This window comes from Sapajus apella, unplaced genomic scaffold (genome assembly GCF_009761245.1).
Source record: "Sapajus apella isolate SASKATOON/1434 unplaced genomic scaffold, GSC_monkey_1.0 scaffold157, whole genome shotgun sequence".
Lineage (NCBI taxonomy): Eukaryota > Metazoa > Chordata > Mammalia > Primates > Cebidae > Sapajus > Sapajus apella.
In genome coordinates this window covers 792,171-806,842 of record NW_022437097.1, presented here as the reverse complement: position 1 = coordinate 806,842, position 14,672 = coordinate 792,171, and the positions used below count along the sequence as shown (strand labels likewise).

At 47.2% G+C, this 14,672-nt stretch overlaps 2 pseudogenes across 1 annotated transcript; both read right to left on the bottom strand.

The window, feature by feature from the left end:
- Window positions 1–351: 351 nt before the first annotated feature.
- On the bottom strand, window positions 352–2,802 carry LOC116541822 (annotated as a pseudogene). Its single transcript, XR_004264965.1, has one exon. The product of XR_004264965.1 is annotated as a glutamine--tRNA ligase pseudogene (transcript).
- On the bottom strand, window positions 2,750–14,076 carry LOC116541853 (annotated as a pseudogene).
- Between the last annotated feature and the right edge of the window lie 596 nt (window positions 14,077–14,672).

The following is a 14,672-nucleotide window of genomic DNA, read 5'->3' as shown; positions in this document are numbered from 1 at the left end:
TAAACTGACATGTGAACTCCACAAAGGCTGCCATGTGTCAACGTTGTATCTCCACTGCCTGAAACGGTGCTTTGGGACATAGTACCTGCCCAATAATGTCTGTACATCTAAATTAAATTTAAATACTGACCTTTCATCTAAGTGAACACAAGAGGTTTTGAAGTGGTCATTGGTCAGCATTATTTGAGTTTTCACAAGACCCCAGTGTACTTGGCAAAGCACTTCACAAGTGATAGACAAGCCATGCACTTTAAAAGCAAATTAATGGAGAGTTCTACTGGATGGTGCTGCCCTAAAGAATTCATGCTTCTTCTTCTTCTTTTTTTTTTTTTTAAATTTAGCTGCTCTATATTAACATGAAATTTGGGGTGGTGAGAGTAGTCCCAACCTCCAGGAGGACGAGGTAGGTTCACAGTGTTTCCAGCTCACACCTTTCCTGGGTCTTCCTTCAGTGTCACAGTTTGGTTAAAAACAAGCTTTCCCTGATGGCTGTCTGGACCCACAGAGAAGTACCCAAGACGCTCAAACTGGAACTCGTTGAAGGGTTTGCCAGGGCCACAGGGCAGTCCACTAATCCTGCCTCCACCACACGTAGTGATGCTGGGTTCAGTCACTTAAGAACCCACCAGGCACCTAGTAGGATCTTCAGGGTTCTTGCGCTGGAATAGTCGCTCATAGAGGCGAACCTGGCACATCAAAGGCTGTGACACCCAGTGAATAAAGGTCTTCGGCTTCTCTCCAGCATCTGCCCTTCTGCACATCACCTCCAGACTCTACACAACCACTGGGGCCCTTGACAATACGCTGCAGCTCAATGACATAGCCTGTATGCCTCAGGCCTACAGGCTGGCCCCAAGCCAGGCGCTTAAAGCCTGGCTCTGGCTTCTCCTTGAAGTCAGTCCTCTCAAGGAACACAATGGGTGCGAAAGGAACCTGATGGAAGCCTTTGGTCTCATCAGCTGGGAAGTTGGGCACCTGGATGTCCAAGGACTTGGCAACGGGAAATTTGGTGATGATGACCCATTGTGACTCCAGCACAGCCATGGCTCGTGGGGCTGTGTCATTCAGCACATCACGCACACAGGCTTCTAGAAGATGTGGCTCCATTGTGGTCTGTGCCACTGCCACTCCCACCCAGGCACAGAAGTTGTTGATGCCCTCAGGTGGGAAGCCCCGCCATCACAGGGCCGTGAGTGTGAAGAGCCGTGGGTCATCCCAGTCTCGCACAGCACCAGTTGCTACAAGCCGGAGGGCCTTCCTCTGAGAGACAGCAGCGTAGTGCAGGTTGAGGTGGCCATATTCCCACTGAACAGGGCAACAGACATCCAGTGCATTGCAAAGCCAGAAGTAGGAAGAGCATCGGGCCTGGAATTCCCTGGTGCAGAGTGAGTGATGGATGTGCTCGATGGAGTCACAGAGGCAGTGTGTGTAGTCATAGGTGGGATAGATGCACCATTTGTCCCCTGTGCGGTGGTGTGGTGTATACTTGACTAGATAGGCTACAGGGTCCATCTTGCCATCCTCCATCACCAGCTTCATCCATAGTGTGGCCTCATCCTCTGAAAACTTGCCCTTGCACATTGCCTCAAAAAGCAGCAGTGACTCCTCCATGGGACGGTCTCTCCAGGGTGAGGGCAGAGGATTACGGCCGTTGAACTCCTCCCCTCGCTAGTGACACACATAAGCCAGATCCCTGCGGATGAGCTCCACAGCCCAGGCATATAGCTGGTCAAAATAGTCAGAGGCATATGTCACTCTGTAAGGTGTGTAACCCAGCCAGGCCACCATGTCATAGATGGCAGGGAAGAACTTTGCTTCCTTCTTCTCAGGGTTGGTGTCATCAAAGCACAGAAAACAGATGCCATTGTTGGCCTTGGCATAGCCAAAGTTGAAATTGGTGGCTTTGGCATGTCCAATATGCAGGATTCCATTGGGTTCTGGCGGGAGCTGGGTACGTACCTGCCCACCAGTAATCTCCAGGTGCTGCTTTAGTAGATTCATGGTGTGTGGAGTCATCACATAACCTGGGGTCTTGTAGTTTTCACCAGGCTTGTGGAACTTAAGGGCCTCTCCCCGGAGCTGCTCCATCCGAGACAGGGTCTGGTCAGCAGTCCCACCATTCTCTATCACATCTTTTGCTGTCCAGTCTGTTTCCTCCAGCTGCACTTTGGCCACCTTGAGCTTCTTCTCCAGATCAGCCTCCATCTTGGGGCCCAGAAGGTGGAGGACCTGCATGTCCACTTGTTCTTGATCATTTTGCCATCTGCCCGCTTGAGCACAGCCCGAGCCTCTCCCATCAGCAGCCCCACGTTGAAACGGTAATGTTCCACCAGGAGCTGGGGCCGGTGCTTGTTAATGGCAACCTCCACAGCCTCCTCAATCTGCTCTGGGGTCACAGTGACACCCACGCCACATTCCTGCTCAAAGTCTGCAGTGTCAATGGGATCCAAGGGGTGACTCCGCACATAGTCAAGGGCAGCGCTCAGCTGGGGCTCAGTGTGGGTTTTCTTACTGGCTATGCAGCTTACAAGGAAGGAGAGACGCCGGGTGTCCCTGAGTCGCGAGGCCAAGCCATATAACAGGGTCCCGGTAGCCTTGTCAATGGTGGAGCCCAGGGTCTGCTGAGCCTGGGTAGCGGCCTCGCGCACCTGCGCGCTCGGAGTCTGGTTCTTGAGCGTCTCGCGGGCCTTCTGCTCGCTCAGGCCGAGGCCAGTGAAGAACAACAGGGAGTCCAGAGCCGCCATTGCAGAGACACTGGAAACCAAAATTTTTTATTTATTTTTTACAAACACGGTCGTATTGGGCGAAGGGAGGAGGGACGGGTCAGTCTTCTTTCAGGCTTCCGAACACGGCAGCTGGCACGCCCTGCTGCTCTAGCTGGACCTCGTTGGGTTTCAGGTCCATCTCGTCCTCGTCCTCGTCCTCGCCCAGCTGGATCCTCTCGGGGTTGACCTGCTGCGCCAGCTCTGTCAGCTCCCCGCTGGAGGCGTCGCTCCTCACGCACAGGATCTTGCTCTGGGCACGCGGGGACTGGTCTCGCTCCGCCTCGCCTGCCAGCTGTTCTGCGCGCTGTTCCAACAGCTTCATGTCATCCATGCCGCTCTGCCCAGGGGCCAGGTCGGACACGGTGCCCGTGGCGCTGCCCGAGACCTTGAGCATCTGCCAGGCCATGAAGTTGACCTGCGTGTTGTATGTGGCCTGCACGCCCCGCCGGATGCGCAGCATGTCCTTGATGGTGTCCTCGTTGCCGTGCCGGACCTCAAAGTCCTTCCACGTCTGCCAGAACGCCACGGTCGTCCGGGGGTAGCAGATCTGGGAGCAGAAGCTGTGGATGGCCCGGGCGCGGTCGATCCCCCCAGCTTGCACTCCATGTCCGCGAACCGCAGGCACATCTCACGTGCATGCTCGTCCGACAGCATCTCGATGGCCTTCTGGTGGATGCTGCGGGTGTGGGTGACCCCGTAGATCTCGGCCGCCCGCCTGATGCGGATGTTGAACATGTCGTACTGCTGCGCAGGCTCCACGGCCCTGGTGGCGCGCTCGTACACGGCCATGGCGTGCCGGGCCAGGCCCCACTCCTCCAGCTGCGCATACAGCAGGTACAAGGTCTTGGCTATTTTGGTGGGTAGCGGTCCACAGCCTGTTCGAAGAGGTCCCGTGCCCGCTCCAGCTTGCGGCCCCCGTAGCGGGCGATGAATTTGGCAAGGTAGGTGCTCCAGATGTCCGACACGTTGGGCCGCTTGAACAGCGAGATGCCGCGCTCGAACGCCTTGAAGCTCTTCTCGAAGTACTTGTGCTCCTCCAGGAACATGGCGTAGTTGATGACGATCTGGGGTGTCGCGATGCGCAGGTCCGGGATGCTGTCGTACACGGCCTTGCTGGACTGGAAGGTGCCGAGGCCCTCCTCCAGGTCGGTGAGTATGGACCACACCTTCAGTGACTTGTACACGCGGTTCTGCACGAGCTCTGAGCCGTCGAAGTACTTGGCCCCGCGGGCAGGCAGCGCCCTGGCCTTCTGCAATAGCTGCAGGGCCTCGTCATAGTTCTCGTGCCGGAGCTCCAGCTCCCCGCACTGACACCATATGCTTGCCAGGTCATCCACCTGCTTGAAGTTCACCTTGGTGGTCTTCTCCAGGATGACACGGGCATCGTCCAGCTGCCCGTTGTCCTCTTAAAACTTGGCAAATGCCACCTACAGAGTGTGGGGTTTGCCTGTGGACTTGAAGGGGTCCACCGTCTGCACAGCCTCTGTGCAGGTGTTGATGATCTCCTGGGGGCGGCCCTAGTGCAGGGCGACACGCTTATGCCACATGTGCATGTGGTGTGGGTTCTGGCACAGCAGGACGCTGTTGAGGAGCAGGGGCCGCCTCCTTGTGCATTTAATACCTCTGGGCAGAATCTAAATACTGGGTTCTCCTGTAGTTCATCTTTAGTTAGTTACTAAGAAAGGATATAGGAGACATGTGCCTTCTGGAAACAAGTAGAAGCAATCACCTGGGCCATGTCCCTACAAACCCATGAATGTCAGGGAGGTGCCGGTTACAGCAGGTGATTCAGCTACTTGAGGCAGGTGACAGGCCTTCCATTCCTCGCTGAAGATGGGGTTTGTGTTTTTGTTTTGCCCCCGGTAGTCGTCTGGTGTTCGCACTATAACAACAACAAGAAAATTTATCTTTATATACTCTTTGCACCTCCTTTTTTGAGATACAAATATTTGAGGGGACAGAAGTATCTACAGGTATATATGGAAACAATGTGGTCAGATCTACATTAGGAAAGGTATGAGCTGCCTCCCTAGTGGCCATGGGGGTGGGCAGGGGGCTGTGTATGTCTTTCAGCATTTGTTTTTTATAAAGTATATAATAAAATAATCGTGCTACTAACAACAACAACAAAAAGAATTCATGCTTCTGTCTGGAAACTCGCAGTATGGTGATTCTTAAATCATGGGGTTCTCATAAGCCAAACAGATTGAGTGCATTTTTGAAAAATGAGCTCCTTAAGGACAGAGCCTGAGTTGATGCAACTGGCTCTGCAGGACACACCTGCCCCCGGTGCCCTCACTAGAAAGTACAGAGGCCCTTCGTGGTTTCTGATGATGGTGCTGGCTCCCAAAACCAGGCTTTCAGGCTCTCTGGCCCCCAAAACAAGTATTAGGAATGACCAGGAAATCATCCCAGGGGACTCGCACTAAAGCACAAAGGCCCATCAAATCCCCAAGCCAGATGCTGCCATATTCTGTACATACTGGGTCAAGCATGAACTTCCTGTCCCCTCTTTCTCCTTTTTTTCCCCTCTCCTGCACCCTCCACCGTCTGTGTTCCACTCCATGTTGCCTTCAGTAGAGTCCCCAGTCACCTCCTGATAGCTTTTTAAAAAAATTCCAAACTTTAAAAAAAAAATTTATTTATTGTGCTTTGAGTTCTGGGGTACATGTGCAGATCTTGCAGGCTTATTACATAGGTATACACGTGCCATGCTGGTGGTGTGCTGCATTCATCACCCCGTTATCTACATTAGGTATTTCTCTTAATGCTATCCTGACCCAGTCCCCCTAACTCCCTGCTATTCCTCCCTTAGCTCCCCACCCTCCAGGCCCTGGTGTATGATGTTCCCCTCCCTGTGTCCATGTGTTATCATTGTGAGAACATGTGGTGTCTTCCAAATTTTTTATGATAAAACAAAGAAGAGATGGGAAAAAAAAGCACATGAACAGGTAAAGCTTAGTGAATTACCATGAGACGAACACTTTTGAATTCCACACAGGTCAAGAAATAGAGCTTTATAAAACCATTTAAAATAACCACAAATAAAATTAAATAGCCAGAAATTAACCAAAGAAGAGAAAGATCTCTACAATGAAAGCTATAAAAAAACTGATGAAGACATTGAAGAACACACAAATAAATAAAAAGACATGCTATGATCATGTAACCGAAAAATCAATATTGTTAAAATGTTCATACTACCCAAAGCAATCTACAGATTCAATGCAATTCCTATCGAAATACTTATGCTAACTTTGGTCACATACACATATGTTAGATGTCACCCCCTCCACACACATACATAATTTATACTTTTATTGCCTTAATTTGGAACTTTTTATATTGGGTCTTCCTTAAAAATGAATTTTAAATATAGTGTTGATTATTTTGATTTTTACCTTTAATAGTGTTTTTCTATTGTAGTAATGAAGTATTCTCAATTTAACTATGAGTTTACCTCTGTCAGTAAGGTTTGAAGTTTCGTGTGTGTTCATGTTAGTAGTTACTGTCCTTTTGGTCCTGATTAAAGAACTACTTTACACTTTTCTTAGAAGGCTGATACAGGAGTGATAAATTCCCTCAGCCTGTCCTTGTCTGGGAAATGATAATTCTTTATTTCTGATGAATAGTTTTGCTGTTTTTTTCTTCAGCAATTTGAATACATTATTCCAATATCACTCAGCCTGCAAGGTTTCTGCCAAGAAATCTGTTCAGAATCTGATGGAGATTCCCTTATAGGTGACTTGACACTTTTCTCTGGCTTCTTTTAGAATTCTCTCTTTGTCTTTTGATGAATCCATTCTAATATGCCTCAGAAAGAAACTGTTTGGGTTGAATTTGTATGGGAAACTTTAAACTTCGCGGATCTATATCTTCACATCTTTTCCAAGAATTAGACATTTTTCAGCTATTATTTAGTTAAGTAAGCTTTCCGTGTCTTTTCCCATTTCATCTCCCTTTGTAACTCCTTTAATGCCAAACCATGTTCTCTTAATGATGTTGCACAGGTCCCATAGGCTTTCTTATTTTTTAAAATTCTTTTCTCTTTTTTTTCTTAGACTTCATTATTTCAAAAGACTTGGATTCAAGTTCAGAAATTTACTTTTTTGCTTGCATTCACTGAATTCCAAGATTTCTGTTTGGTTCTTTTTATGATAGCTATCTCTTTCTTAAATTTCTCAATCAGGTCTTAGATTGTTTTTCTTACTTCATTGATTTTCCTGTGTTTATTTTCTTGCATCTTGCTAAGGTACCTCAAGATCATTATGTTGAGGCTGGGCACAGTGGCTCACACCTGTAATCCCAGCACATTGGGAGGCCGAGGTGGGTGGATCAACTGAGGTCAGGAGTTTGAGACTAGCCTGACCAACATGGAGAGACCCCATTTCTACTAAAAATACCAAAAATTAGCTGGGTGTGGTGGCACATGCCTGTAATCCCAGCTACTCGGGAGGCTGGGGTAGGAGAATCGCTTGAACCTGGGAGGCGGAGCTTGCGGTGAGCCGATCGCTCCATTGCACTCCAGCTTAGGCAGCAAGAGCGAAACTCCGTTAAAAAACAAAAAACAAAACAAACAAAAAAACACATTATTTTGAGATTTTTTCTTCCCCAGGGAATTTATACATTTCCACTTATTTGGTGTAAGTTTCTGGGGACTTATTCTGCACCTTTTGTGATGTCATATTTCCCGTGTCCCTGTTTGAAATCTGTGCAGCTAGTGAAATGTCCCTTTTGCAAGATGAAGTGATGAAATGAGACCTTTGCAAGGCCACCAAAAGTTTCCTTGACTTCTACCAGGCTTTTGGGCAAGTAAGAGCCTGACTCCTTCATGGAAAAACCTGGTGAGATTGATTCAATCCTGAGGAGGCTACTGCTTTTCTCATAGATCTGAGAACAGTTTTCACTTCAGATAAACTGTTCTGGGTGTTGGTGCATCTTAGTCTTAGGACATGTAGGTACTTTAAATCATCTACAAGAAATATGGAGCCAGGTGGTTTGGTAAGTATTCCCTTGAGAGGGCCTGGACACAAACTATGGTGACACCATCCAGTGAGCCTGGGAGTTGGGTCTCTGTGCTTCTCTCTTGATTTGACTCTGGTTTCAGGGAAATGCTTCATAGTAGGAGACAGTGACAGGTGGCTTCATGGGCATGTTTTTATCCTGTTGCTCTGGGAAAAAGAAGGTAGAGTAGACAAACAGGGAGATGGTGGATGATGAGGAGTTGTCAAGGGCAAGACAAACCATTTTGATTGCATCACTACCCGAAGTTACAGGAGAAAGGATTTGACTATTGTCAGAGTTAAAAAAAATTAAGAAACCATTATTTGAAGCTAAATTTTACTTTCCCCATTTCTGAAAAAGATTTTTCTCATGATTTGTATATAATTCAAATTTTCCAGCACTGTAATAACTTCAGTCAGTTGATCTATCATGCAAGCTATTAACAACAACAAGAAAGAGTGAAATCCTAAAGAAGCCTCAACATGAAAGATTTCTGCAAGGCACAAAGAAATTCACATTCTTGTACCAGGGAGCTGCAGCATTGTCTAGACCTCTCATGGGCACAAAGTCACCGACGCTGATATTTCAGTTAACTATGAAACCAAACACTGAACTGCCATTCTACCATTATGCCTCCAGTCTTTTTATTTTATTTTTTTTCTGAGGCGGAGTCTAGCACTGTTGCCCAGGCTGGAGTGCAGTGGCTCAATCTTGGCTCACTGCAACTTCTGCCTCCCAGTTTCAAGTGATTCTCCTGCCTCAGCGCCCTGAGTAGCTGGGATTACAGGTGCTTGCCACCATGCCCAGCAGTTTTTGTTTTTTTTGAATGGAGTTTTGCTCTTTTTGCCCAGGCTGGAGTGCGATAACATGATCTTGGTTCACTTCAACCTCTGCCTTTTGGGTTCAAGTGATTCTCCTGCCTCACCCTCCTGAATAGCTGGGATTACAGGCATGCACCACCATGCCCAGCTAATTTTGTATTTTCAGTAGAGACATGGTTTCACCATGTTGGCCAGGCTAGTCTTGAACTCCTGACCTCAGGTGATCCTCCTGCCTCAGCCTCCCAAAGTGCTGGGATTACAGGTGTGAGCCACCGCACCTGGCCCACCTCCAATCTTTAGGTCTTAAAGAGAGATAGTATTCATTTATTCTACGAATATTTATTTAGAATCTACTATTTATTAGGTAAGTCGTGAGTATAACAGCTGACTGAAAGACACAAATAATAACTAAGTAAACAAAGAGTAATTAAAGCTGCTGATTTAGGAATTAAATAGTTCCAGGTTCAAATCACGATCTGTTTCTTAACTCCCATGTAACATTGGGAAAGACACTTAAACTTGGAGACCCTCCATTTCCACACTTGAAAAAGAGGAATTAAAAATGCTTGCCTCTGTGGCTGTTGTGAGGATTAAAGGGACAAGTTACGTAGTACTTAGCATGCTGGCTCCAGTGTGATGCTACTATTATTTCTCTTAAAAATGTTTTGGAACCTAAGAGTGTGCTTAAATCATTGAAACACCCTTGTTAGGGTCTTATCTTAAGATGAACCAGTGAAGATATTAGATACAATTGCCAGAAAACACAGGAAAGTAACAGACCATGTTTCAAGTCCTTGAAGCCTAACAAGGGCTGGTCACCTGAGGTCTTAGGACAGAGCAGAGATGGACAGATTAGGGACACAGGGCCATAAACATGACCTGGAGCCATGTCAATATGCTGCCTCTGCAGTGCTCTCTTCTTTGGTTTGATGCAGAGTTAAAGAACTCCTGGGCCACTGGGATTTTTGAGTCAAATGATCATCAATCGCCATTGCTTTTTTCTGTTTTTCCTGGGTTGCTCAACCCCATGTATGTGAGATAAGCTAAAATAGGTCATGGTGGGTAAAATCTCTGCTTAAAATGCAATCTTGCCGGTCTGCAGCACAACTGGGAAGCTTCTGTTCTTCCTCTTCTTGTAAATATTCTCAGAAACACAATAAACACATCAAAAACCCCTTTCTAGGCCGGGCGCGGTGGCTCAAGCCTGTAATCCCAGCACTTTGGGAGGCCGAGGCGGGTGATCACGAGGTCAAGAGATCGAGACCATCCTGGTCAACATGGTGAAACCCCGTCTCTACTAAAAATACAAAAAATTAGCTGGGCATGGTGGCGCGTGCCTGTAATCCCAGCTACTCAGGAGGCTGAGGCAGGAGAATTGCCTGAACCCAGGAGGCGGAGGTTGCGGTGAGCCGAGATCGCGCCATTGCACTCCAGCCTGGGTAACATGAGTGAAACTCCGTCTCAAAAAAAAAAAAAAAAAAAAAAAAAAAAACAACCCTTTCTTCACTTCTAGTGGACTGACAATTTATTGTGTTTTCCTGGAAACTGGATTTGGAGCAGACATGAGTGAACGCTGGACTTCAAATGTGAGTAACTGAAAGGCAGCCTTGGAGCAGGGCCGACGATCAGTAGCTGACCCTGCTTTTGTCAGTCATGAGGAATGTTTCCTTCTCTAGTTAGAGGGATAGAAACCCACGTGCTCAACCCAAGTTTACCCTAAGCAGTCATTGGGATACTCATCACACCATCGTGTCCCTTTCGTTACCTTCAAATATAGCCCCATTTCCTCAGGACCAGAACTCCCTTATGTGGGAAGCAGGACCATCCTTGAGTTACTCCTCATTGGCTGGGATACGTGCCAGTATTTTCAGCAAAGCATGAATCTGATAAAATTTGCCTGAACTGGCTCCCAGTTTCAGAATGAGCTAACACCACCCAGAGTCTCTATTTAGGGCAATCTGGTAGAGTCAGGTGCAGAAAGGCATCCTGTGCTGTTATACTGGTAATAATATCAAAGTATTTAGTAAATATGCGTGACATTGATTCTCCTATCAGTAAATCATCACATCTAAAGGTGACTGATTTTCACTGTCTTAAGTTATTTCTGACTTTCTGGCACTTCTCAGCTTCTGTGTCTTCTTTTCTCTTTTGAATTCTGTCCTTCCTCCTGAGTTGGAAGGTTGTCTGGATAGTGTCCCTTTCATCTGCATTGCTCGTCTCCCCACAAAACCACTTGTATATGTCCCCTCTGTTCATACAGGGCATTTCCCCCAGGACACTGTGGCCACACTGACCAGGCATCTCCACCTCTGTCCCTTCCCTTTCCTCTGAATGTTAATCTGTGTTTTCTTACACCTGTGAACTTTGAGTGAATGCTGCATACAAAAAGCTTCTCTAAATTGGACCTCATGTTCTAAACGGGACCTAGAGTTGGGATTCCAGGGAAGACTAGCTGGCTCCCATCCCCAGAAGCACCTTACTGTGTAAGGCATCGTCTATGGAATATCAAGGTCACCTGGGACCTTTAAAACATTTGGAAAGAAGGTTACTACATCTGAATTTCTGGAGATGGTTTTAGTAGGGATGAATTCAATGTTGTAATCCATGGATTGTTCATAACTTTGTGGAAAGGTTAATTAATGTTTCTTTTAGCCCCTTGGGATGGGACCTCTGAATCAATAAGAGGTATAAATGAGAGATATCAGGGAGGACTGAAGATGCTGATGGAGGTGGGACGGCCTGAAGTGACCCGCTTGTGCTAGACTAAAAGTGATTCAGGCCCCACCCAAATACTATGTTAAATGTATCACAATTTTAAAAATATATGTATTTATGCAGGAGTGTGTATATGTATACACACACACACACACACACACACACACTTGCATAAAGCTCAATGCCTGTGTCATTTTGGTGAGTGGTGCAGACAGAGAAGCCTCTATGCTGGGAGAGGCTCAGCTTGCAGATGCACTTGCCCTGGGGGTTGCTCCAGAGGAAGGGCGCCCCCATCTGAGAGTTCCTGGGACTCCTGGATATTAAAGCATCGTTAGAAAAGATCCCTGCAATGAAGATGACGATGATGACGATGATGATGGTTGTAAGGTTTACTGCCGAGATAAAATGAGGAAACTGAGGCAAGTATAAGAAAATGAGAAGCTAATTTATTCAGCTCCCGGGCGAGGTTCTGTGGTCCAGGAAGGGGCCAAAGAAGTCACGCCCGGCTGTTCAGGGCCTGGGGTTTTATGGGGAGGGAAGGTAATTGATTGGCTATTGGGGAAACAAAGTGAAGGCAATCTTGTTGGCTGTTAAGAAGCAGGAAATACCTGGAACTAGCTGCTGGAAATACCTGGAACTAGCTGCCAATGGTAGGTGGGCAGGACCTTGGGCCTTGATTGGCTATTGGGGAAACAAAGCAAAGGCAATCTTATTGGCTATTAATGAAGCAGGAAATGCCTGGAGCTAGTGGTTATGGGTAGGTGGGCGGGACCCTGGGTAAGCAGGCCTTACGGGGGGCATACAGGGCAGACTGCTACTGGGCAGGGTCTGATGGGGCTTCTTTAAAAAAATTTTCTGCAGGATTTTTCAACAGCGGGCTGGGGGTTGATTGCATAATTTTGTGCTGAATGTGGGCTTGGGTCTGGTATGTGGAGGCGGGTGCGAGGAAGCTATGCAGCAAGGCCAGATAACGAGCTTGGGTGATGACTTAGTTATCAGGCGCGGAGAGAGATGGATGTGTCCGTTTAACCCTCTGCGAGGCAGCTGGCCTTACAATGGTGATGATAGGAATAGCTGAATAACTCTTAAGTGCAGGTGCTGTTCTGAGCATTTCACTCGTACTCCTCATGTCATCTCCACAGCAACCCTATGGCAGTGGTTCCCAAACTCCAGTATGCATCAGAATCACCTGGAGGCTCCTGAAGACTCAGATTGCAGGGCCCATCCTCCAAGTCTGGGACACAGTTCCAGAATTTGCTTTCTAACAAGTTCCCAAGAGATGCAGGTGCTACTGGTCAGGGACTCCCTGTTCAAAACCACTGCCCTAGGAGATGGGGTCTCTTAAATGCCCCATTTTTACAGGTGAGGCTGCTCACAGAAGTGGGAGATACAAAACCAAGGGTGGGGTCAAGTTCCTTTCTAAAGTGAAGAAATAACCTAAATACATGTCAGGCCAACAGAACTTAGAAAAGGATTTACCCTCCTTCACCTCCTTCACCTCATCCCTCCTTTCAACCTCCATCACTTGATTGGCAAACTGGACTCTGGGAGCCAGAGGGCACCAGAAAAAGTGGAATGTGAGCCTGCAGGCCATCAAGGTGAAGCCCTGAGGCTCCGCTGGGGCCAGTCCCTCCACTTTGATGTAGATAAGCCTCAGCTAGTGTGAAGTGGAAAGGAGAAAAAGACAGGTGAGTCATTGTTAAAGAAACAGGTTCACCTTATGTAGGTCCGGGAGCATGGCAAGTAGTTCTTACAGCAGGGGAGAGGAATTGTGCTCAACTCTGAATCCGACACAAGCCAGTGGGAATTATAGTCAAGGAGGAGGATAGGAGTTAGTGGATGGGACATGACTACGAGGGAACATCAGGGGTAAGGGAGGATTCTGGCTAAACTGACCTAACGGGATTCTCGCTGAGGACAGGCCAAGGTTATCTGACATCAGCTGTGGGATGAGGACCCTGATAAGTATATGGAGGATGGAGATTCCTGCTAGCTAAACTGACACAGCAGGGTAATTTGCTAAAACTGAACTTTGCAAAAAGTGCACAGATGGGTCTAGCAGAGGGTTCAAAAGCCTGACTAATGTACGGTCAAAGAGCTTCCGTCACCACACAGAATGTACACTGCTGGACACAGACTGGGCCTCAGCAACTTCCTACCCCACCAGCTTCCAGGAGGGCATTTTGCCCTGTGCCTCGTGGGTGGGTGTTTCCTAGCTTGATCATTTCTAGGAGACGAGAGACTTGCACCTTATCATCTAGGATAAATTCAGTGTCAGATTTTTAAGTGTAAATCAGGTGAGACAGTGCTTTAGTGACAATCTCAGGTATTAAAAAAGTGAGGTTGATTCATTCACCAGTTCTAAAGGCACACATTAGACATTCTTTTTTGTTGTTGTTTTACAAAGTTTGAGACCATGTAAAAGAAAAAGAATGAAAAAATCAAGCAACTTGAATTTCTTTTACAATCCCTTCAAAACACCAAACCAGGAAAATCTTTTCAATATAAACTTTGGAAATTCTGTTGATTACTGACCGCAGTCTGGTGGTTTGTACTTATTTTCTTGTGTCCTGTTTCCTCCCTACTCCCACCCCGGCCCCTCAGCAGTTGCTGCCTTCCTGTCTTGGTCTCATAGTCCACAAATCAGACCTGCAGCTATGATCCCAAGCGCTTCTAACCTTCATCCTCATATCCACGGGATCCCCGCAGCTTCTATTGCTGAGAACTAACCTACCTGCTGAATAAGGAGTCTGATCTTTATTCAGAATCATTGCTAAGATACCACGGGAAATAACATGTAAGAGTCCAGTATAGAACTCACAGGAACTAACAATTTTTTATTTGAATCATTTTATTTTATATATATAGTTTTTTTGTTTTGTTTGTTTTTGTTTTTTGAGATGGAGCCTAGCTGTGTCACCCAGCTGGAGTGCAGTTGCATGATCTTGGCTTACTGCAACCTCTGCCTCCTGGGTTCAAGTGATTCTCCTCCCTCAGCCCCCCAAGTAGCTAGGATTACAGGTGCCTGCCATCACTCCCAGCTAGTTTTTGTATTTTTAGTAGAAATGGGGTTTCACTGTGTTGGTCAAGCTGGTCTCGAACTCCTGACCTCGTGATCCACCAGCTTCATCCTCCCAAACTGCTGGAATTACAAGTGTGAGCCACTGTGCCTGGCCTCTTTGTTTTTTTTGAGAGAGTCTTGCCCTGTCCCCCCGCCCTGGCTGGAGTGCAGGGGTGTGATCTCAGCTCCCTGCCACCTCTGCCTTCCGGGTTTGAGCAGTTGTCCCTGCCTCAGCCTACCCAGTAGCTGGGATTATAGGTACCCGCCACCATGCCCAGATAATTTTTATACTTTTTTTTCTTTTTG